At 40.8% G+C, this 26,218-nt stretch overlaps 1 long non-coding RNA gene across 2 annotated transcripts; it reads right to left on the bottom strand.

The window, feature by feature from the left end:
- Positions 1 to 24,842, bottom strand: LOC148032975 (uncharacterized). 2 transcript variants are annotated; one of them, XR_015691697.1, is made up of 3 exons: positions 24,619 to 24,842; positions 24,388 to 24,506; positions 1 to 1,423 (listed from the first exon to the last, which is right to left on the bottom strand). It is a non-coding gene; the product is annotated as an uncharacterized LOC148032975 (long non-coding RNA). The 2 variants fall into 2 exon arrangements; XR_015691696.1 differs by having other exon boundaries at positions 3 to 1,513; positions 24,619 to 24,841.
- Positions 24,843 to 26,218: the final 1,376 nt, after the last annotated feature.

Genomic DNA, 26,218 nt, shown 5'->3' with positions numbered 1-26,218 from the left:
GCTGAAAGTAGAAAGAATTGACTTGAAACTTCCCGTTCTATTTTACACCAATCCAATCCTTATCATTACAAGCCATACAATATAAAATGCTTGGAATAATAATTGCAAGCCGTATTGCTAAGGCTACACAAACAAGAAGGGTATCTGTTCTAGACAAGGAAAAGAAAACTGGATCTCAATAAGCAACCTTTTTCTATTCAAAAGTTTGCTTATTGAGAAAAAGCGATCTATGTCTTGATTCTTGCCAATATGAGACATAGGTTTCTTGACCTACTCAACAGATAGAAGTAGTTGATTGGCCGGCATGAGACCACTGAAGGAATGTTGCATGTGAAGAGGTTGCTTGTAGCCCAGCCAATCCAATTCTTGCCCTTGCAAACCATACGGAAAATAAACATCGAAAAAACTTACATTGCAATACAACACATTGGAAAATGGTAATCCTAAATAATTAAAAACAAAATTGATGGGAATGTGCACTTCAGATGCATATTCCATGTACTAATAGTGAAGTCTCTGATTACGAGCCTACCACAAAATTCACAATGGATTACATACATGAACACTTCGTAGTCAGTGCTTTTACCAACTCTTATGAGAGTTTACATGTCAGATTCCCTTATCAATGTATGCAGGGTGATTTGAAAGCAAAGTGAACATACTAAAGAGGCAAACCAGTGCCTTTAACCAAATTTTAACACTGTCCACTTACACATGCACGATTTTGTAATGATGGTAGCTTGACAGCAATGTAAGCTTAGTAAAAAAGCTAACCACAAAGATTGCATTAGAACTGGCCTCATCGAGTTGTGCAAGTAAACATAAATAAAATTATTAAGTTCCTATTGATAAAATATGGAATAAAAGCCCACAATGGACATGCTCTATTAACTAAATCACCAGCTCCACCAATCAATGCAAAAAAAAAGTCCCACTTTCCAATGACAAACTAAGTCCTCCACTCATTTAAGCTGTGCTAAATAAGCAAGCTAGTTAGAACATTATTTGAAATTGAGACTTGGTCAACAGATTGAAAGGGGGAGAAATTCAATGCTAGCAACAGCAATCTCATTAGCCATTTTCAAAAACTGCCGTCTCAGTCGAACTCTTTGAAGCACTTGCAATGAGGGGAAAATTTTTAAAAAGCTGTTTAACCCGGTGATAGCCAAACCTAAGTAATCATTTGACTGTACAATTTCAGCCAAAAAAATGTTACTCGAAGGTGGAAAGTTTTGTTCACCTCAGTAGTAAAGGAGACAATGGTGGGATTTGGTGAAGCTTGAAACAATCATAGCAACATCAGGGCGCATGTTGCACCTATGGTGTATGATCAACATAAAACTGGAAGGCTGAACCTAGAGACCAATCCATCTTCCAGCTTCAACAGTAAGAATACCACAGCATCATGTACCGTCCAAGTCATCTGACAGGAGCAAAAGCTGCATTACCAGATGTTGCATGGTGTATACAAGTCCAAAAAAGTTAACTTTGCACTAGGTGCCATCTTCATCATCTGAACATAAATAGCCAGGTTCCTTAATGAGAAGCAATTTGGCAAATAAGTGGTTAAATATCAGATCTTAGCTCATTAAACATGAGGAGAACATCTACTGGAACAGCAGTTACGATAAGACATTGAAACTAGGAACAAGATTCCCTAAATAGTCACTACCGAAGCTTTGAATCAGAAATAAAGGCCAGCAAGACTAAGGAAACATTTGAGGTACACATATTTTGCAACAATCATTTCCTTTTGCAAATTGACCAAATGCTGTCAAGAGTATATAGCTATGGCATTTCTTACTATTTTAATGGCCTTTTGTAGCAGTAGTTATCCAGATTCCATACCATGTTCAGACGTGCATAAATTTACAGAGAATCTTTCATAAAGAAAGCTAAAGAAGTACCAGGCAAAGGGAACTTGTTTTGCAGAACATGCATGGCTACAAACAGATAAACCTACTTCAATTAGATCAGCAGTTCAAAAGAATTAGCGCCTAAACATACACTGCTACTGTTGTCAACAATTCAGACAGCATGGGTGTCACTGTGCCCTTAATGACGTATCATGAGCAGAAACCAAGCCACATACTGCAATTTGCTAATCATTGAAATTCTGCCCTCTGATGTATGTGTTTTGATCATCATTTTGCGTGATTTTCTTGTACTGTCTAAAGGCAATCGGAAGCACACATCGCAATTTTGCTGATCATTGAAATTCTGCCCTCTGATGTATGTGCTTTGATCATCATTTTGCATAAATTTCTTGTACTGTCTAAAGGCAATTGGAACCACTAACTGAAAGAAGGTGAGAGAAAACAGACTAGTGCAATCAGAAACACCAACTGAAAGAGAGAAGGCGAGAGAAAACAGACCAGGGTAAGCATCAATGATCAATACAGTGACAGCAAAATGAGGACAATTAATGCCTGCCAGACAAGGTCAGTAATGAGAAGTTGACCCAGCGCCAAGACATGAGTGACTGATCAACTGGCCCCCAGTGTCCAAATAAGACACCCTAAGCCCAAGGCACTATGATATCCTTCAAGGTTCTCATGGATTTGTAGATAGAGAGGCCATATGTTGGGATAAAGGCCCTTTTTCACCTCCATGTATAGTACACGTACATTATTTAGTTGTACATGTGAAGGCACCCTTACGTCACACGTGCCCTAAGTATAAATTTATTCTTTGTGTACCAACACATTGTTGGCACACCCAAATCTAATCGTACCCTCTCTCTCTCTCTCTCTCACTTTCACTCCTCGAACTGCTGGTCACTCCTCTAGCTGAGCTCCAACAACTGGTATCAGAGCACAGGTTGTGCACGGACTGCTTGACAAGTCAGGCGTGACATGACAGGACCAGCAACACGGCTGCAGACTGACAGTCAATAGGTGCAGCTGACAGGTGATACACAGGCAGCAAATGAATAGGTCGTAAAGAAGACCAGTGCGGGCAGCCGAGCAGAAGACTGCTCGTGACGGCCAGGTAACGGCAGCAGACGGAACGGCGACCAGCACAAGCAGGCACTACCAGCGCGGAGCTAACGGGCAGCCGGCGCCACGCGATGCCTGACAGGTCAACAGTTCAGCTTGTGCTTCTGCAATTCAGTGCATTTACTCTTGTGTTCGTGATAAAAATGGCTGCAACTTCTTCCAGTTCAAACATCAAGATTTTGATGGAAATCAAACGGTTTGATGGTCATGGCTTTGACCTTTGGAAAGACTGTATGCACGGCATGTTGTTCTTAAAGGATTGTGAGGATGCTTTGCAAGAAGATAAACCCGCACAAATGTCTGACGCAAATTAGGCCAGAGTTAACAAAAAGGTTGTGGCTTACATAAAGATGGGTGTCACTAATGACATTTTGACAAACATTAGGGGTTTAGATACAAGTTATGCAATATGGGAGAAGCTGAAAACTACCTATGAGATCACCACACCTCTTAATCAAGTGCATTTAATGCGCAAGTTGGTGAACATGCGACTAGATGAGTCAAAGCCTGCAGCTGAGCACTTAAGTGCATTTACAAGCATTTTTAATCAGCTCAAGGATGCAAATTTGGATTTTGATGATAAGTTGAGGGCGATCTTTCTGATCACGACACTGCTTGATTCTTGGCAGACCTTGGTGGTTTCTCTCAGCAATAACCCTAATCTCTCATATGATGGTGTGAGGGGTTCAATCTTGAATGAAGAAATTAGACGTATGTCTAGTGGAGAAGGCAACAACTCAGCTTATAATGTAAGAGGTAGGGCTGAAAAGAAAAATGAAAATGCTGGACAGAGTATCAGAAGTAAGAGCAAATGAAAGGAAAAGAGTGACATTACTTGCTATCACTGTGGTCGGAAGGGCCACAAAAAGCCTGATTGCAAGTACTACAAGAAGAAACAAGAGAGAAAGAAGAATGCAGGAGACAAAAATAAGAAAGAGGATAAGACAGACGCATCTGAGGCAGCCAAAGGCAAGGAAAAGGCCAATGTGGCCTCCAATGTAGTCATAGAGGATACTACAAGAAGAAACAAGAGAGAAAGAAGAATGCAGGAGACAAAAATAAGAAAGAGGATAAGACAGACGCATCTGAGGCAGCCAAAGGCAAGAAAAAGGCCAATGTGGCCTCCAATGTAGTCATAGAGGAGCTCTCGGATACAAAGGCTGATGTATTATGTGCAGTTGATTATGATACCCTTGTATATCACATGCAAGATATGCAGATTACCAAGGCTGATGTGATTGATGCACTTTTGTCAGTTGATGATGGTGTCAATCAAACTTGGATTGTAGACTCTAGTGCCTCTTTCCATGTAACTCCTTGTTTGGAGTGTTTTACTATGTTCAATGCAAGCAGTTATGGAAAAGCGTACCTTGGAAATAACCATGCTTGCAGCATTGATGGGATTGGCACTGTACACATGTCTTTAGATAATGGGCAAGAGCTTGTGTTGAAAGATGTCAGATATGTGCCTGGAATCAAAAAGAGTTTACTATCTGTTGGTCAACTTGACTTGCATGGTTACACTACACTGTTTGGTGGTGGTTTGTGGAAATTGAAAAAGGGTTCTATGCTAATTGTAAAAGGAACCAAGAAGAACACTTTGTATTTTTTGCACTGTAAAGCTTTGAATGGCAAGTTCCTTGCAGTTGCTGAAATTGGTTGTCATTTGGAGTTGTGGCATAAGAGACTAGGCCATATGAGCCAGAAAGGACTTAATGTCCTTACCTCTTTAAAGAGGGTTGATGGAAAATGCTCTAAACTTGACTTTTGTAACAAGTGCCAGTTTAAAAAGCAAATGAGAAATTCCCTTTACTCTGGTGTCTCTCGTAAGTCCAATGTCTTAGACTTAGTACATTATGATGTATGTAGTATGTCCATGAAATCGTTGGGTGGTGCTGCATATTTTGTCTCTTTTATTGATGATTGTTCTAGGAAGATTTGGGTTTATCTATTGAAAAGAAAAGTGAAATATTTGTTGTTTTTAAAACTTTTTATGCATTTGTGACCACTTAGACGGATAAAAAGCTGAAATGCTTGAGAACTGATAATGGGGGTGAGTTCACATCTACTGAGTTCAATCTTTTTGTGACTTGCATGGAGTTAAGAGAGAGCTTACAGCTCCTTACAGCCCTTCTTCAAATGGGGTGACTGAGAGATATAATAGGACTTTATGTGAGAGTGCAGCGCATGTTGTCCACTGCTAATCTCCCTCATGAATTTTGGGGAGAGGCACTAAGGAAGGGATTGACTTCCAAGAGGTCTTCTCACCTATTGTGAAGATGACCACTCTACGTGTGCTTTTTGCTCTGACTGCTGTCTTGGACTTAGAGCTGTACCAAATGGATGTGAAAACAACTTTTCTCCATGGTGACATTGATGAGGAAATCTACATGAGACAGCCCGAGGGCTTTGTAGTTCCTCGAAAAAAGCAATTGATATGTAAACTAAAACCCAGCTTGTGTGGGCTGAAGCAAGCACCATGGCAGTGGTACAAAAAGTTTGACACTTTTATGCTCTCTCATGGGTTTACACGCAGCCATGCAAATCATTGTTTGTACATGAAAAATGATACAGATGGCAACCCCATCATACTTGTTTTGTATGTGGATGATATGTTGCTAGCTGGAAAGAGTAAGACTAGCTTGGATGCTCTCAAAGATCAGCTAAAATCAGCTTTCTCCATGAAAGATTTGGGTAATGCAAAGCATATTTTGGGCATGAGAATTCACAGGGATAGAATGCAAAAATTGCTATTTTTGTCTCAAGAAAAGTACATTGAAAAGGTACTGGATAGATTTAACATAGCTAAAGCTAAGCCTTTTTGGGTGCCCTTACCTCCATACCTTAAACTTGGAAAAGCCAATAGCCCAAAAGATGACATGGAAGCCAATCATATGAAGGGAGTCCCTTATGCATCAGCTGTGGCTCTCTTATGTATGCTATGGTTGCTACTCGTCCAGACATTGCTCATGTAGTGGGAGTTGTTAGTAGGCTTATGTCAAATCCTGGCAAAACACATTGGAAGGCTATCAAGTGTATTCTTTGATACCTAAAGGGTACACAAAGAAAGTGTATTTGCTATGGGTAGGGTGCACTTAGTTTGCAGGGTTACTATGATGCCAACATGAAAGGTGACTTGGATACTCATCAGTCTACTAGTGGGTATGTCTTTACAGTTGCTGGTGGGGCCATTTCTTGGTGTTCCAAGTTGCAGAACATCGTAGCACTCAGTACTACTGAAGCTGAATACATATCAGCTACTGAAGCTTCTAAGGAAGCTATATGGTTGAGCAAACTTGCAAAGGATCTCGGCATTTCTATTGGCACTGCAATGTTGGGATGTGATAGCCAGAGTGGTGTGTATCTGGCTAAGAATGCCATGTATCATTCACGCACAAAGCATATAGATGAGCAATATCACTTTATTAGACTGATTCTGGAAGATGGTCTAATCACGTTGACCAAGATCAAAACACAAGACAACCTTGCAAATATTCTCACCAAAAGTCTCAGGAAAGCTCAGCATGAGCATTGCATACGACTAGAGGGAATCGATTAGAGGTTCACTTCGGAGCTTTAAGTGGGAGGTTGTTGGAATAAAAGCCCTTTTTCACCTCCGTGTATAGTACACGTATATTATTTAGTTGTACAAGTACATCAAGATGACAGCCTAGATCATGTTTTCTCACTCCAAAGACATGGGTCTCAAGAAAACATTCATCGTTAAAAATATAAGCCATTTGAATTCAAAAAACTAGACATAAAAGTATTACCAATAATTAGTTTCGTAGAGATCAACCAGCTTTATTAAGGCATAAGAGCATGTGTCTCTTTCTAACGATACTACAGCACACGTCAGTTCAAAGAAAGCTCCAAAAAGTTGCTAAGGCAATTTTGACAGCTAGAGGCAAGGTTGTCCAAGATAGGAATAGTTATGCAAAGATAAAGAACACAATTCCTTGATTCAAAGCATCTAGACATGAGAGGCTGCACAATACTCTCAACCTTGTAGCCCAAACATTAATGCAGCATCTTCCCTACAAGAGAAGTAAAAGGATCTAATACAAGTTTAAGGTACCAGATGACAAGCAGCCCATTGTTGGCAAATGACAGTCAGCTATGGAGAAGAGAAAAGAAAGACAATGAGAGTGTGCTAAAGCAAATGGAGTGTACTTGCTGAACTAAAAGAATGAGAATGAAAGGTACAAGATACGTCTAAGATAGACCTAGCTCTAACTCAACTACAGTTAACTAACTCTAACTCTAACTCTAAGAGTGGAGATACAACTTATAACTTTAGTTGTGTTCACACTAAGAACTGAAAAAAAACCAAAGACTAAAACATTGGGCACCACCCATAGAATTGGCAAATTCTAACAACCCCCTGCACTACCAATGTGGTAAAGTACAGGAATGATCAATCACCAAAGGATACCAAAATTAAAGGAATTCTGAAAAGCCTCAAACTTCAAACGAGATAGTGCCTTGTTGAAAATGTCTACAACATTTTCCTATGTAGGAACATACATCAAGTTGATCTCTCCTGTATAGCATCTCTCTCTGACATAATGGTAATGCATCTCAATACATTTCGTGCAAGCATGAAACACACAATTTCGTGCCACTGCAATAGCACTCTGACTGTCAGAAACCATGGGTGCATGACCCTCCAATGGTAAATGTAGATCAGCCAACAATCTGCGCAACCATACACATTCCACTGTTGCCGTGAATGTTGCCTTGTACTCAACCTCACAGGACAAGGTAGCCACTATAGACTATTTCTTGCTTATCCATAAAATGCATGAACAGTCCACAAAGAAAAAAACCCATTTTGTGCCAATGGCCTTCTTGCCAAGTGTTAAGCCCACAAGATCCCATGTAGACTTAGTGGCAATAGAGTCTAACTCATCCTACATGGCCTGCATCCAATGTACATCTTGTTGAGCTTCATCCAAGTAGGCTCATCATCATCCAACAATGAGCTCATAAATACATACTCATCACAATCATCTACTTTCGTAAAATCAGTCAAATAGGCTCCCTCTACATCATGTGCTACATGTCTAGCAGCACTTCTAGTGTGTTGAGCTAAAGAAGCGTACATTTTACTCTCCTGGAGAGTTTGTAACAGTCATCTCAGGACTATTTTCGCTACATTTACAGCAGCCCTTTCATGTTGTTACTACATCTTCCATTGCATGTGGCAAACCATCCTCAATACCCTGTTGTTCAAGCGCATATGGTGCAACAATAGCTTATTGTATTATGTTTGTCCGGCCATTTACAGCAGGCATGGACTCCAAAGAAAGTGGAAAGAGACCCTCAAAGACATCACCAATGTCCTGGGTGGGTGGCACTTGAAACTGATCACGTGAAAATGCAACATTTTCACCAAATATAACATCCCTACAGAGAAAAACTTTCTTTATGTGTGGGTCATACAAGCAATAGCCCTTGCTTTCCGAACCGTAACCAGTAAATATGCATTTTACAACCTTATCATCAAGCTTCCCACAAAGCTCTTTCAAAACATGTGCATAGGCTATGCAACCAAATACCTAAAAGTAGTCAACCTTGGGTTTCTTGCCATGCCAAGCTTCAAACGGGGTGATCATCTTTAGTGCCTTAGTGGGTGCACGATTCATCATATGATTTGCACAGTGAAGGCCTTCTAACCAAAATTCACGAGGCAACCCCTTGCTTTTGAGCATACAACAAGTCATCTCCATAAGAGTGTGATTCTTCCTTTCAGCAACACCATTCTGCTACGGAGTCATTCTAACAATGGCTTGATGCGTAATGCCATGATCAAGCAAATATGTCTCAAAAGCACAAGGCATGTACTCCCCCCCTCTATCCATGCGAAGTGTCTGCACTTTCAAGCCAATTTCATCCTCAAGCTTTGTAACAAGATGTTTAAAATGCATAAACACATCAGATTTTGCTTTCAGCCCATACACCCATGTATACCGAGAGTAGTCATCAATAAATGTAACAAGGTAAAGATGACCTCCAAGTATGCGTGTCCTCATGGGACAACAAACATCAGAGTGAATAAGCTGCAATTTCGAAACAACACACATTGCACCATCCTTTTTGTGCATCTTGCCCAAAATACATCCTCACGTGCATAAGGAGGTGGAGTCTCAACTAGAGGCAATGCTTCTAATATAAGACACATCTGAAGGGTCATCAGACTCCCAAAACTAATATGTTCATAGCGGACGTGCCATCGCTCAGCATTCTGTATAGTGGGCGATACAATAGTGACTCCTAGAGCATCATGAGACTATGCATCATAGGTATCCAATAAAAACAAACTCTTATATAGGGTCCCAAACAACCTAAGTGCATAATCCATCTCCCTGTCTCTTACAATGCATTTGTCATCCTCAAAGATGACCTAAAAGCCATGCTTGTTAAAAGCAAAGATAGACAACAAGTTCTTTGTAATGCCAAGCACAAACAAGACATCTAGAAGCATGAAGTTAAAACCGTCTGCAACAATAATGGTGATTGTCCCAATGTCACAAACATCATAACTCCTGCTATTTGCACATGTAACATGCTTCCTAGCAAGAACTAAATGCAAAGAGAAAAACAAACACTTCCTAGAAGTGATGTGCTTTGAAGCTCCACTGTCAAAATACCATGTTTGCTGCATTTCAGCAGCATTAAATGCTGAATCGGCCATTGAAGAATCATAATTGCAAGTCAAAAATGCATAATCCACCTCCATAAAGTTGGCTGAAGCATCACCATTAGTAGATTTACTGGCTGATGTCTCTTGGGCAACCAAACCGGAGTCCTTTTTTTTCTCTTTGGCTAATCTCTTACAACATTCATCAATATAGTGATCTAGCTTCTTGCAACCCTTTTGCTGATTTTTCGCAATTTGCTTGACTTTTCCTTTGCCTTTGAACTTGGAAAGCATAGCTACATCTCCTGAACGCAATGCAACATTCTTCCGAGTCAGTTTCTCTTGCAACAAGAGGCCTTCCAACTCCACAAATATAAGGGGCTGCTGCCCCCCCTCAAAGACAACATCAAAGTGATATGGAAACCAAGATACGACTCTGGAAGAAAGTTCACTGTGATGTCTACCGATTTAGCATCTTGAATGATTTCATCCACATTGAGCAATTGCTCACACAAATCCTGTATGTGAGTAAGGTGATCTGTCATGCTATCACCCTCATCCATGTTCACATTGGCCAATTCTCTACGGAGATAAGATATTCTGGCCTCGTTACGTAGAACAAGCATACGCCCAAGTACATCCCATGCTGATTTTAAGGTCTTACAAGATGTTGGGAATAAAGACCCTCGTGCCTTTTAATGGGCTCAAGTGTGAACACGCTCTTAGCAATTGTACTTACACATATATATCTATCTTTAAAAACCTAAATTGGTACACTCGTCATTGTACCCACAAATCGTGCACACTCTACTCTACTCTCTCTCACTCTCTCTGTCTCGCTGCTATTAACGAACACTGACTGTCTCGATCTTCGTGCCTCCCGATCTCTACAAACTCGTATCAGAGCTTATGGTACAAGACTGACAGGTCATGCAAGCAACCACTAAATAGGTCATCAAGCAAGAGGCCTATGCAGCTCAGGTCATGTTTAAAATGAACTAGCGTATGTGGCGACTAGGCAATGGGGTCCAGCTGACTAGGCGCCAACAAAAACCAAGTTACAATTGCAATGGGCAGGTCCAGTGAGCAACTAGGGAACCAGTGTCACGTTGAAGACTAGCGAGCAGCGACCAAACCAAGGGACCAATGTTCATGGCGTGCAGACATGACGGCTAGAGTTCACGGCGGGGACGGGCGTGAATTAGGTGACGCCAACGGACAAGGCATGACGGTCGACGAGGCGAGCAACATGCGCACGCAGCGAACGGGCTGCCAGTCGTGACAGCGGGTCAATGGGGCCCCTCATCATTTTTTTTTCAAATCAGAAATGTTATTTTCTACCAAATCTCTTTTAATTCCTTACTATTGTCCGAAGTTCATGTGTTGGAGGCAAAGATCTCAGATCTGTGCAAAATTAAACCAGAGAATTTGGGGCTTTTCCCGGATTTGGGGACCTTAACGCAAAGCTAGACAATCTAACTCAAAAATTGCAAAATCGATGCACATTTGCCCGGGAATTTTGCGGCTTTTCACATTTTAGTGAAATTTTTTCAATTTCATTGAAATTTGTACACACTAGACCTGAGAAATTTGGGGATTTGTCCAAATTTGGTGCGAGCAAGTCACAACAGTGATATCTATCTCAGAAAATTGCAAGAATTTGTGACATTTTGCCTCCGACATTTGCGGCTTTTCATATACATGCAAAATTGGGCTGAAATTTACCCAATTTCTCGACATTGATGTACATTGGACCCCGTGCAATTTGGGGCTTTTGCTGTTTGGGCAAAATTTGTGCGCCATTTGGTCATTTTATGTACATGTAGGCTTAATTCCATGCAATTTGGACATCAAGCACTAGGAAAATTTTGTGAGAGTGCGCAACGGAAGAAGAACACGAACACAAAGGAGAGGAGAGAGAAAGCAGGGAATGAAGGAAGAAAGTCTACACTGACTGAGATGAATGCTGAATACACTGAAATGGACAGAGCAGTCCCTGCACGCAGCCCAGAGCGTCAGTGAGGGCACCAGAACAGACTAGAAGCAATGGCAGCACCAATGCCGGAGACGGAGATGACGGAGACAGTGCTGAACCTGCAGAATACAATGCTGGAATGACTGGGGGGGCTGCTATATATAGCCCCCAAGCTAGTAATCTGGCCGACCTGCCAAATCTGGCCGACCTGGCCAGATTTGGCCGACCAGCCATATCTGGCTGACTTTGGCCAGATCTGGCCGACCTGCCCAGAAAATTGGGCCGACTGCACAATAACAGCCCAGTATGGGCTGTGTGACTCCCGCAGGCTGTGGACTGATGAAAACAGCCACTAAAGGACTGACAGAGCTCCTCTGTCTCCTGTCAGACTCTAACAAGAGCTCACAACCAGGAGATGACAGACTGAGAATGATAAAGAGCAGGCTAACAAATTTAAGGTTTTTTGCTGAAATTGCTCTATTTTGGCAACATTGGCTTGTTCTATGCATGACATAGACAATGCAGATGTGTACTTGATGCTTTGAGCACAAAACTTTGGGGCTTTTGACCGTGCGTGTCAAAATTTATGCCGTGGGTACATGTACAACAGAAATTGCAGCTAAAATTTGGGATTTCTTATGTAATGTGATGCATTTGCCCTTGGAACAGCTGTAATCAGTTGTGGAATGCTGTAGCATATGGTTTGGTGCTTCTGAAAATTTACTTACAGATCTGAAATTTCTGCTTCCAAGATGAGAAGAAATCTAATTTCTTCACGAGAAAACCCTAAAATCTGCCTGCTGCCTACTACAGCCTCCATTTAATGTAGTCACATATTGCTAGGCAATTCCAAAATGCTATCACGTGATCAACAATGCTGTTACCAGCCCTTAGAAGGTATCTCGTGATGCCCCCTACTTGCTAAGACCCCCAAATGGCTGTCTCCTGCAGCAAATTGTTGTTCTATGATCAAAAAATGGACCAACAACTCCCTCTCTCCCTCCCCCAGGTTGTAAACTAACTGAATGACTAAGATCTAGGCCCCAAAAACGTTTTCTCAGTTTGCAAGGGCATTTTTGCCAAGTGGCATCCTTCTAAACCCATTTTTCAGCATTATCCATTCATTTTATTAATTTTAAGAATTGAATAATCTTGAAAATTAATTTCAGCCCTCTGATGCTTGGACAAAATTAAATGTGCCTTTCCATATTTAAATTGGCTAGGCCATTTGTAACTTGGAGTGGTCCCCAACCTCTATTGACCTTAGACTTGCATTAATTAATTAATTAATGCTAGTCCCTAGTATCATCACTGACACTTATTAGACAAACAATTGCCCTAGGGTCAAAAATTGACACCAACTGACCACCAAAGCCCAACTAGCATAACCTATCACAACTTTTGTCTTTGACACCCACTACATCCTCGAGGTCCTTGACCTATTACCATGAAATAACTGCCATGTGCGTCACATGTGCTAAGCAACCTTGCATGTTTGATTAATAACTTAATCAAATATTATCGTCAAGGTCAAAGCTGCTTAAAATTTCACATCCCCGTGGTAGTGTAAACCGACTAACAAACATACGAATAGGGCCTAAAACATGAGAAATGCATACTAAAATACCAGAGATACCATGTCTTCGTCAAACTCTGACAGGAGCTCACAATCGAGAGATGACAAGCTAACAACACTAAAAGTGATAGGCTAACACCCCCTCTTAGATCTTGGGAGTGTCTGAAGGTCCAAAAATCTCATGTGATGAAGCATAGAAGACTTCGGCAAAGGCTTCGTGAAGAGATCCATTGCATTGTCCTTAATAGGACAGTAGGCCACTGCTAACTCGAAATCCACAATCCGCTCTTGGACATAATGGTACTCACCTCAATGTGCTTTGCGCGAGCATGAAACACCAAGCTCTACACCAAAGCAAGAGTTCTCTGGATGTCCACATGCACCATTGTAGGCCCTATCTATGGAGAGCCAATCTCCACCAACAAATGACCAAGCCAAATTGCCTCCAAAATTGATGTGATGAAGCATAGAAGACTTCGGCAAAGGCTTCGTGAAGAGATCCGTTGCATTGTCCTTAATAGGACAGTAGGCCACTGCTAACTCGAAATCCACAATCCGCTCTCGGACATAATGGTACTCACCTCAATGTGCTTTGCGCGAGCATGAAACACCAAGCTCTACACCAAAGCAAGAGTTCTCTGGATGTCCACATGCACCATTGTAGGTCCTATCTATGGAGAGCCAATCTCCACCAACAAATGACCAAGCCAAATTGCCTCCAAAATTGTAAAACAAAGGGCACAATACTCGGCATTCGTAGATAAAAGAGCCATGTTAGGTGGCTTCTTACTGCTCCAAGAGATAGCTCCCAATCCAATGGAGATAGCATAACCAATGGTGGACATTCGTGAATCCACATCACCTACCCAATCGAAGTCACTCCAACTTAAAAGAGTAGCCATTTCTCTGTATATGCTCCCGTAAAATCGAGTCCCCTAAAGATAGCGCAGAACATGCAAAGCGGCTCGCCAATAAGCCTGAGTAGAAGTCTTCATGAAAAAAGATAACAAAGCCACCACAAAAGAGATGTTTGTGGACCAGCCGCATCAAAGAGCTGAAACAGCACTCGTAACGAGTGGCATCACTGAGAAGATCTCCTGCTACCAAAAGCTTGGACTCTAGGTCCATGGGGCAAGAAATAGGCCGACACTTGCCCGTACCAATCTCCGAATGAAGCTCGGAGATGTACCTGTGCTGGCCATACAAAAACGCCCTGTGCTATCTAATGGATCTCCAATGCAAGGAAGAAGTGTAGGATCCCAAGATCCATCATGGCGAATTCCTGGCCCAATATTTGCCAAGAACGATCAACCTCTTATATATCTCTCCCTGTAATAATGAGGTCATCAACATACAAGATGACCAAGACACACTTGTCCTCCGCACCATTGTAGTAAAGGTTGGGATCATGATCCGAGCAATGGAAGCCATTATTCAAGAAGAACCAATCAATCTATTGATACCAAGCTCTGGGAGCTTGCTTCAAGCCATAGAGAGCCTTCCATAACCTGTAAACATCGTCCTCCTTCCCTTGTACGAGAAAACCAAGAGGCAATGCATTATGAATCTCCTCCTCCAAGATGCCATTCAAAATGGCGGACTTCACATCCATCTGATAAACAAGCCAATGGTGATGGACGGCCAAAGCCAAGATAGCTCGAATAGTGGACATCCGAGCTGTCGATGCGAAGTCCAATCTGCAAGATACTTAGTCTTGAAGACCCACTTCACACCAATTACCTTCCACTTCTTCCACCACGAAGAGCCAACTCCCAAGTCTGAATCTGCTCAATAGAATCAAGCTTAACCTATATAGCATTGCGCCAAGCATCCTATGCAAGAGCCCCATCGAGTATAGTAGGCTCATGGTTCTTAAGAATCTAAGACATAAGGACACAGTTTACACAAAGTGAACTATCCCACCGCGCCTGTAACCTAGCTAGCCTGCGTGGGCCAAGAGGCATCTCAAGGAACTAAGTAATCCTTGAATCTTGCATGAGTCACTAATACCATTGAGGAATGGTGATAGGCTCATCCCACTACAAGAGAGACCAAGAAGCCTCCGGTACCTATAAAGCACCTGTCTATGGAAGGGACTCCCCCTAGCTATGGGAAGGTGGATCCTCCTCTCTTGATGAAAAAAACTCCCCCTCGAACAACTCAATTGTCAGAAGTAGATGTAGCAATGGAAGCATAAACATGTGCTGTAATAAACTCCTGAACTCAAGACAAAAGAGAAAGGAAAGAAGGAACACTGAAGAACACAATATGGATGAGAACTCAAATGTATGCTCGGGAAACGGAATCCATATATCCGACACAAGACAATCGCATACAATGGTGAGTCACTGGCTGTGGGCACCAACAGCAATGGCTCCTCTCTCCAGCAAAAGATCCACTAGTGTGATAATGAGTGACTAAACGATTGAGGAGAAAGAGCCTAAATAAATAGGACAAAAATACGTCCTCAATATGATCAGGTCGGCCAACAATAAATGCTAAATATGACCAAAATTAAGACCATAAAAAATGCCTAAAATATCCTAAATAATGCCCAGCCCTAAATCATGTGTTAGCAGATATGTCAGCTCACATGTGAGTATGTGCATGATTTAGGGCTGGGCATTATTTAGGATATTTTAGGCATTTTTTATGGTCTTCATTTTGGTCATATGTCAGCTCACATGTGAATCTGTGCATGATTTAGGGCTGGGCATTATTTAGGATATTTTAGGCATTTTGTATGGTCTTCATTTTGGTCACATTTAGCATTTATTATTGACCAACCTGATCATATTGAGGACATATTTTTTTCCTATTTATTCAAGCTCTTCCTCCTCAATCATTCAGCCACTCATCATCACACTTGTGGATCTTCTACTGGGGAGAGGACCCAATGCTGGTGCCCACAGCCAGTGATTCACTGTTGTATGCGATTGTCTCGTATTGGATATATGGATTCCATTTCCCAAGCATACATCTGAGTTCTTATCTGTATTGTGTCTTCGTAAGATGCAACCATTATCAAATATCACATCCCTGCTCACCTCCATCTTGCGAATCGTCCACTCATAGAGTCGATAGCCGTTCATGGTTGTACTGTACCCAACAAATATAAGCTTCTTCAACTTGGAATTGAGTTTACTCCGCCTTTCTTCTTGTCCACGTGGATGTATACCTCACATCCAAAGATGCAAAAGTGGAAAATTGAAGGCTTCTTTCCAAAGAAGGCCTAGTAGCCGAAGTAGGTGACCTATTGTATCTATAGACCACGATAGCCATAGCCTCACCCCATAAAGAATGGGAAAGACATCTCTCCTCCAACATCGATTAGGCCATCTCAAGCATGGTCAGATTGGCACGCTCCAAAATACCATTTTCAAATGATGGGTTCAGATCAGAATATTCCACCCGAATATCCTAATTCCTGCAAAACTCAAAAAATAGGTTAGAACAAAACTCGCCACCATAATCAGCTCGAACACCACATACTTTAAAGGAGGTTTGCTTCTCCACAAACACCTTCCACTCGTAGAAGCAAGAGTACGCCTTACTCTTGTACTCCAAGAAATAGAGCCACATATAGCAACTGAAGTCATCAACAATCAACATAACATACTTGGCCTTCCCAAGAGAGGTGTCAGAAGTGATGCAACAATGGAAGCATAGAAAAGCACTCAAATAATTTGTTGAACACAAGACAGAAGAGAGAAAGCACAAGAACATTGCAGAAGAAGAGAACCTAGAGATGTGCTCGGGAGATGGAATCCATATACCAAACACGAGAATGACGCGTACAACAATGAGTCACTAGCTGCGTGGGCAACGGCACTAGCTCCTCTCTCCAACAAGAAGACCACCTAAAGAATGATGATGACTAAATAACGAGAAGAAGCCATAGACTAAATAGGACAAAAATATGGGAGCAACAAATACTAGTTGGCTCTAGGTAGCATTAATGTTGGTCAATTGGCAACAAAAAATGTCAATCTGCATGGAAAATGCCTATAGAAAAATGCCTAAAATATAGACTAAAATGCCCAACCCATCTTGCATACACATACTCACACGAGCTAAAAAATACTCTACTAACACCCCCTCTCAAATCATGGGTGATCTAATACAATACAATGATAATGGCACATCACATTCCATACAACATATAACCACTAGAGTAGAACCATGGATACCCAAGCAATAGGTGATCAAGCCACCACCAAGGTACCTTGGAGAGAATCTGATGTCGATGTCGATCGTACCAACTCCTAAAAATAGAGTACAGTCATAACAAATCTCTATGTCCGTCAACAATGCCTTGCAGTAGCATACAAGACCATCCTATCAAAAATGCCTCTGAACATACGTAGCCATGGATTCCCCGCCTTTGGCCAAGACCACCAAAGTGTCCCCTTATGTAAGCTCAAACTAGGAGCCAATCCCGCTCGTTGTCAAATAACTAGCTCATCATGAACTTGGATGTCAATCCTAGCTCTAGGATTTGAACTTGCAAGACTTCAATCAATGTGCCAAGGATATCCCTCTCTCTATGCACCTGTAGACTTGTATAGATGAGACAACTGCCCCATCTCACCAGCCTCTCACACCCCCTCTCTAGAGCTAGAGAGTCGTGATGGGATGACCACATTACTAGACTAGAAAGCAGTAGAGAAAGGGGCAATCAAACCCTTCCTTGAGTCTAAAGAAGTTTCCACACCTTGGACTTCACATTGGCCGAAGGATCAAAGTCGAAGTCTAAGGAAGAGAATGACTCCCCAAAGGAGTTTGCATCTCGCTTCTTCTTCTTCTCCTGCTTCTTCCTTGAGGCTAGTAACTCCTTGCAGTCCTTCCGCAAGTGTCTCTTCTTACCATAGTGATTATGGTGATGCAGGTGAGATGGCTATCACCTTTGGGATCCACACACTCAAAAGGTAATCCGCAACCATGATGTTGTCTTTCATGAGGGAAGATACATAAGCAACCATAGCCAATGATTGACGTGCGTGGGTGATCTTTCAAGAAGAGCCTCCTATAACAGTATAGTCAACTGCAATTAAACAACCTACAATTGTTGATGATGATATAGTGGCCCAAGATCCGTCTATTGTGTAGGATTATGATATTGGACAAGGAGGACAAGATGTGCAAACCCCCCAACCAATTTTGAGACTCTCTACTAAAGCCTCACATCCTCCTAATTGTTATGAGCCCTTTATGCATTTGTCATGGTGACAAATTTTGATGAGCCCCTTACTTATAAGGCTATGCACAAATGTGAGTCACTCTTAGAAGAGGGCCAAGTCACTCTTAGTAGAGGGCCAAGACATCTATATGCAACAATCTAAGGGCTTTGTGGAAAAGGATAAGGAATACCTAGTATGCAAGTTAAGAAAGAGTCTTTATGGACTTAAGCAAGCACCTAGGGAATGGTCTCACAAGTTCGATGCCTTTATGCATTCACAGGGTTACTCCCGAAAGGATATCGATTTGTGTCTTTTTACACAAAGAGTGCCCGTGATAATAGCCTTATCATTTCGGTCCTATATCTTGATGATATGTTGATTATTGGGAGTGCACATGATGAGCTAGATGCTTTGAAGACTCAGCTCAAGAAGAGCTTTGAGATGAAGGACATGGGCCATACTGTTCATATACTTGGCATGCGCATTACATGTGATCACTCTTAAGGGACTCCTCTACTTGTCACACAAGGAGTACATTCATAAAATACTTGAGCGGTTCCATATACAAGGTGGTAAGCCAATTGATACCCTTTTACCTTCCCATGTGAAGGTTAGTTAGGCTGATTGTCCCCGATCAGATGATAGGAGGGTCAAGATAGCCAAGATACCGTACGCTTTCGCAGTAGGCAACTTGATATATGCCATGATAGCCACTAGACCTAACATAACATTTGCAATGGAAGTTATGGCTCACTATATGGTGACACCTAACAAGCGATATTGGGATGCCATGAAGGGTATCATGAGATACCTTAAGGGCACTGCAAATTTGTGTCTTTGTTGTGGGAACCAAGACACTAGAGCCATGGGTTACACAGACTTTGATTATGCAAGACATGCTGATAGTAGGAAGTCCACCTCTAGCTATGTCTTTACCTTTACTAAAGGTACTGTTTCTTGGATATCTAGGGTACAAAAATGCATTGCCTTGTCTACTACCAAGGCCGAGTATGTTGTAGCCACTAAGGCTTGCAAGAAGCCCCTATGGTTAGGCCGCTTGGTTGCAGGCCTTGGTATCACAAATGAGACTCTTGCATTGCATTTAGACACTATGATTGTCGTCCAATTGGCACGTGATCCGGTCTTTAATGCAAAGACCTAGCATATTGAGATCCATTACTACTTCATTAGAGAGATGATTGAGGACAAGCATATAGAGCTTGTCAAGATTTCTATACAAACTTTGATTATGCAAGACGTGCAAATAGTAGGAAGTCCACATCTGGTTGTTTTCACCTTTGAAACGGAGGTATTGTTGCTTGGATGTCTAGGGTGTAGAAATACATTGCCTTGTCTACTACCGAGACTAAGTACATTGCAACCACTAAGACTTGCAAGAAGGCCCTATGGTTAGACCACTTGGTTGCAGATCTTTATATCACAAATATGACTCCTATATTGCTTTCAAACTCTACGAGTGCTATCTATTTGGCACGTATTCCAGTCTTTCATGCGAAGACCTAGCATATTGAGATCCAGGAAGATGATGGACATAGGATGAGATGACATCTATTCCTTATCTAGTTGTACTTATAGGTATACATTGTACTTTGTTATCATTTTCTTGTTTTTTCCAGCACATTCGCCCTTATATGGGAGATTATTGAGAATTAAAGATCACTTGTGCATAGCTGCCCACAGTTAGTCTATACTTGATGCCCATATACTTGTACTCTATAGGTGGCGACCGCCCATTACTATCACTTTATTCTTTATTCTTTCTATAACAATAGAATAGAAAGCAAGTCACACATTGTGACTATCAAAGTTCCCATATACCCTCTCTCTCTCTCTCTCTCTCTCTCTCTCTCTCTCTCTCTCGCTGCAACCTCCATAGCTCTTACTTACTTTCACTTGTACTTTCTCTCTTGCACAGCCCTTCCACATTTCAACCTAATCTTTTTACAAGGTAGAAGAAGAAGTGTGATGAGATGAATATCGATTTATAGCTAGCCAAATAAACGTTGTATTGACTTGTATCGATGATTCAATGACACTCAACATATCAAACAACAAATACAAATCGTGTTACATCCCAAGCCAAAAACATGGACACATTTTCAATTCGTTTTTCAAAAAAGATTCGTAACCGATGATTGGATTGAAATTTTACATAAATTATTTAAGTTGGATATGGTGAAGAATTAGCTTGAATACATAGCCACAAGAATATGAAGATTTTTTACATAAAACAAAAGCCTTGGACGATCCTCAAGCACTGCTTTTTTACATGTGATATCTTTTCAAATTGCTACCAAACTATCAAAACGAGGTGCTTCCCAATCCATTATACTTGCTAGAGGATGTCTATAGGTATGCAAAAAAATTTGGTAATACTTTGGCTGCAAGTAGGGGCACCTAATTGACAAGGGATTCCCATTAAGCTCCCTCCATCTTTAAGTTAGAGAAAATCTTCCATCCTAGCAACAACTCATTAGCCATCTTTGGAGTTGCGTAAGAAGAAAGATAATAAGCACAAAGTCACTCATAGTAAGGATTGCTTAAAGGGTCATTGCTTTGCCTACTATCAAGTGGGCCACTTTCACAATGATCAAGAGTGTCCCTAAAATAAAAGGACGAAGTCTATTTCCAAGACTTAAATAAATATTGATAAAGCTCCAAATATTTCTTCTCAATTTTCATTGAAAGATTGTTTAGTTAAAGCAAGTACTTGCAATGGTTGCTCAATTGATAAAATTATATTTGGTCTGCATGATCTTTTAAAGATTATTGGGCATATTACAACTTTGTTTGATAATGGCTCTACCCACAATTTCCATTCTTCTTGGTTGGTGTAGAAATTGCAACTCTGCATAATACCCATTGACCAAGCTTATCGTGTCTATTATGTGGAGTGTCTACTATGGATCACTGGGATCAAATGGTACCACGTTTGGATCTTTCGATCTAACAATATTATCAGATATAAAGACCTCAAGCCTTTTGTCTCTAGAACTAGAGCTATGGAGAGCCAAGGGGTCAGTGATATCAAAGTGGTCCAAGATGACGATACTATCCAAAAGCCCAAGTGTGGAGATGGTCAACAACACTTGTCAAAGGAGGAGAGAAGATGTATATGTTGTCTCAGATAATGAAAGACAACACATTCAAAAGGTCTTCCAAGGAGTATAACAACCTTCACAAGAACGGCAACAATCCTACGATAAAAACACAAATATGTGGAGCAATCTCCAAGGCTAGCAACATCAAAAAGCAAATGCCTATGGACCTCAAGGATAGATAACAATTCCTAAATGGTGAAGAAGTAAACATGGAGACAAGATGCGGCCTTAGAGATAAGCAGCCAACAGCTAGGGTAGCAAGTAGCTTTGCTAGTTTGGAAGCAACCTCTAGGGAAAGGAAATGAAAGAAAAGTGCAAAACACAAAGTTGGCAACAACTCTAAATATAAGTGGAGGCCAGTAGAGGTAGGTAGTGGCACCTCCAATGGTGGGTGGCAACTTGCAAAGATAGGTAGCAATAGTCATCTAGATGGCAGCTGATTGAGATAGTTAAAGAGAAAAGGAAATAGGGAAAACTAGAAGAGGAGTGGAGTGAGCAGAGTAATGAGCAATCTAGATCAAATCAAATGGATGTATGCAACATGACCTTACATCAAAAAAATTTGGGCAATTATCTTGTTGCCATAAATAAAATGCCTTTTTTATGAATAGTTCTTCTTGGGGCTATTTTTGTGGAGTTATATTAGGCAAAAATGCATAATAATTTTCAATTGATGAAGGCATTTTTTAACTTGCTCAACAAACTTCAGCCTCTCAATAGCTCACAAGTTGAATGGCAACAACTATTCCCTCTCACAAACAAAGGTATGGTCCATCTAGGACACCTACAACATCTTATCATTCACTCACCACTATGATCTAATGCCGGTGATTCTGTGGATAGGGCAGATTTGTCAAAATCATTCTAGCAATGTGCTAGCTCATGTTAAGAATTTTAACACCACTAACCAAGTTTGGACCACATTGCAAAGCCAACCTAAGTTGTTTGCACCTTCTCTCACATACTCACCGTGGAGATATGGTGAGAAGTTATCCCCCTTCTGATTCTCCTACTATGAGAGATCATATCAATAAGATAAAGTAGCTTCAATTTGAGTTAGCTACTTGTAGAAAGGTTATCTCTCCAGAGGATACAACAATCACATTGCTTACACAACTTTCTCTCCTGTGTATGATATCTTTTATTCCAATTTGCTTACTACCCCACAAGTGCATGAGACTTTGATATGGAGGAGCTCATTCTCATGATATTGGAGCAAGAGGCTCAACAATCAAGACCCCTAGTGGATTCAAGATGAAAACCAAGGCCTTTATAGCTAGCTTTGGTAAGTGAAGTAGAAAGAGAAGGGAAAAAAGAAGACAAAGGACAAGGGAAAGAAAGAGGACATTTCCCCTCATTGCAAGAGGAGCAACCATACAGAGGATCAATGTTGGCAAAGCATCCCACCTTCTTCCAAAGAGGGTACTCGAGACAACTATGAAAGATGTCTACACTGTAGGGACACCTACCATAAAGTCAAGGTTTATACCCTACGTAATGCAAAGGATACTGATGTTTTGGCTACTTTAAAGCAAAGGTCCTAGAACACACTATTTATATGTCTCACAAAGTAATGACTACACCAACATTTCTTAGGCCTTGCATTAGAATTTGATTGATTAAAGAAGAACCCCGTTTTGATTTTTCAAGTGTTGCTAAGGAATCAAATTTGCTTATCCCTTCATGAGATGCAAGAAGAGACCTGATCATCTACCACATACACAAAATGATTTATTCAACTATATTCTTGTCATAGTAAAGCAACCAACTCATCAAAAAAATACAAGTTGGCATTGCCTTTGGGCTACCACGACGTGTGGTGGCAAGCACCCGGTAAAAATCCGAAAGGCCCACAAGTACCATAGAGATAAGTTGATATCTTACAACACTTTTGCAATTTTGCATGAGCAAGTGTGTGGAATAATACCATGCTTCCATAACGCAATAGGTGTAGATTCCAAGCTTTAATAACAAGGAGGCCCCTAATACTCAAAATCCCATGTCAAACATGTGTAAGACTTTAAACAAAAGGAAAGTGTGCTACTCATAAGTTGATATATGGCTATAAAGAAAACGAAGACCAATAAACAAATATGGTTACAAACTGTTGAGGACACTTTCTATCCTGTAAAGGAGCTCTACAATTGCAATGACCCTCCAAAGACCACATACTATACACAACTAAAAATTATGTGCTTTTAATTGTGACATTAAAAGTTGGCTCCAATATGTTAACACGGTACATTATTAATTATTACTAAAAATTATGTGCTTTTTATTGTGCCATTAAAAGTCAGCTCCAATATGTTAGCACGGTACATTATTAAATATTTTATCTTGAGCAATGTGGTATTGTACCATGAGGCTGATACTCATGATAATAACTCACTACCACTAGATTGCGCTGTTGGTCCCAAAGAACAATGTCTTTAGCAACTTAACTAAACGACCACGCACTAGTGTTTGTGACAAAAACTTGAAATGTAGTGTAGGAACATTGCACCATATCACTAATGCTCCTACTGTTTGCCAATCAATCAATGGCATATCGTGAAACCTTGACCCAAGCACGTAAAAGCATATTCATGCTCAAAATCTCCAAATTTTGTAACTTTGTAGTTCAACTCTTACTGTACTATCAATAGCAGGAATCCCATCACAATTTCAAAGTAGTGAAACAACTGGGTGCAACCCAACGAATCTAGAAAGCTTTCAATACACCATACTTCCTTAATAGTATATGTCAATGTCAATGTAAAGCAGCAGCAGTAATAGGTGCAAACTTTCTGTAATGGCAGTCCCCTATCAAACTCGTTACACTACCTTACACTGGCATAATCCTTAGATTATCTTACGCTAATATAACCGATTACAACATATTTTGTAGCGTACCTGCAAGAACAATCTGACTGAAAAAGGTTGCCCTCGTTCTTGAGCAAGAAACCATTAGAGTTGCAGCAGGAGCCATATGCATCAGCAAAGACCCAGCCATACAGCCAAGCCTGGGCGCACTGGTATACAATTGACATATCCATGTAAAGAAACTGATAAGTAGCTGAATTTCAAAATTTGAAGAATTTCCCGAAACTACATCTCGGAATTGATCGAGCTTTTAATGCCGACCTGGAAAAGGCATCAGAACGCCATGAATGTCTGCGGGAGAGGACCTGCGTTTGGACCTTCGATGTGGAAGGCCTGAGGGAGCGAAGCGAGGTAGAAAGCTTGGCAATCCTTGTGCCGCATGCCCTTGCCGATGCACTCGCCATAGCAGGTCTTAAGTTCTTTTAATTAAATGGAGGGGAATGCTCAAATAAACTTCAAACAAAGATGTTGTGCCGATGCAGGTTATGTGGCCAAATATTTGCCATGTATGAGGGCATACCAAACCTATGATGGTCCTAGGGCATAATTGTAGTTCTAGGTCTTTAGTTGTTCATCAAATGGAGGGGAGTACTGAAATTTTGCTCTACCTCTACAAGACATTTTGAGGGTATCTAATAACCTATCATAAATGGCATCACATTAAAGAAAAAGGATATTGTGCCTACGTAGGTTATGCGATCGAATGTTTAATATCATGCATGAGGGCAAACAAAAACTACATAATGATCGTAGATTAACAAAACTAAGCATGATTGCAATTCTATAGGAAGACATTATAGCACATGAAACAAGACAAGTAGCTTGGAAGAATCTATACTACTACCTTATTTTGGCTCTTAGTTTGGTGATCTCCCGAACCTCCATTCTTTGCCCCAGGCCTAATTTTGAATTTGAATCTGATTTTGGGTATAGATTTTATAATAGATACATGATCTGTAATCATTGAGGCGAGTTGAGGTCACTTTAATGCATGACGTCCTCTCTCTCTCTCTCTCTCTTCTCATTGTCTCTTTATGATTTCTAATTTGTCTCTCCTATCACTTTTGAGATCTATACCACTTCCTTATTTTGCAAGCAAGCTTATGATCCTAGGAGCAACTGATGTAAGCAAGCTAGTGGGAGCTTGGGGGCAAGTGTTGCAATCATCAAGCTGGTCTTCTCCTTGAATGGGTCTCTCTCTCTCTCTCTCTCTCTCTCTCTCTCTCTCTCTCTCTCTCTCTCTCTCTCTCTCTCTCTCTCTCTCTCTCTCTCTCTCTCTCTCTCTCTCTCTCTCTCTCTCTCTCTCTCTCTCTCTCTCTCTCTCTCTCTCTCTGCATTTTAGGGAGGATTTCGCGGGAAACAAGCTAGATGATACTTCAATCCCACGTGCACTAGCAATAGACAGAGACGCCCATTCTTTGTCTCATTATGGATAGAGATGGAGGGAAGGAATACTATTAAAGCTTTGGCATTGGGACGAGGAGAGAGCACAGGGAGCAGATGATTATAGAGGTGGCAACAAGTAATATCAATCAGGTGCGGGTTCTGCTTCAACAAAGCCATTTCTTCTTTCCATTTCACTTGTAGTGAGTTGAAAGTTTGTGGGGCTGTCTTTCTTAGCACCAAAATTTTTCGATGATGTTTCTAACATCGATGAGCTTTCTCTCCTCGACATGGCAGGTGGGCAGCGTGCAAAATTATTGATTAGTTATTATTGTTAATATTATCAATAATTATTATTTATTTATTTATAATCATTAAAATAAGATAGCATTAATATAATATTATTTTGTTATTATCAATTAATTAGATTTAATAGTTAATACTTATTATTAATTAGTTAAAACTATTAATATTGAAT

The sequence above is a fragment of the Lygodium microphyllum genome, chromosome 8, assembly GCF_053477565.2.
Source record: "Lygodium microphyllum isolate KBCC chromosome 8, Lygodium_microphyllum_v1.1.10, whole genome shotgun sequence".
Classification (NCBI taxonomy): domain Eukaryota; kingdom Viridiplantae; phylum Streptophyta; class Polypodiopsida; order Schizaeales; family Lygodiaceae; genus Lygodium; species Lygodium microphyllum.
Note: the sequence above shows the minus strand (reverse complement) of the source record. Positions and strands in the feature narration are given on the sequence as shown.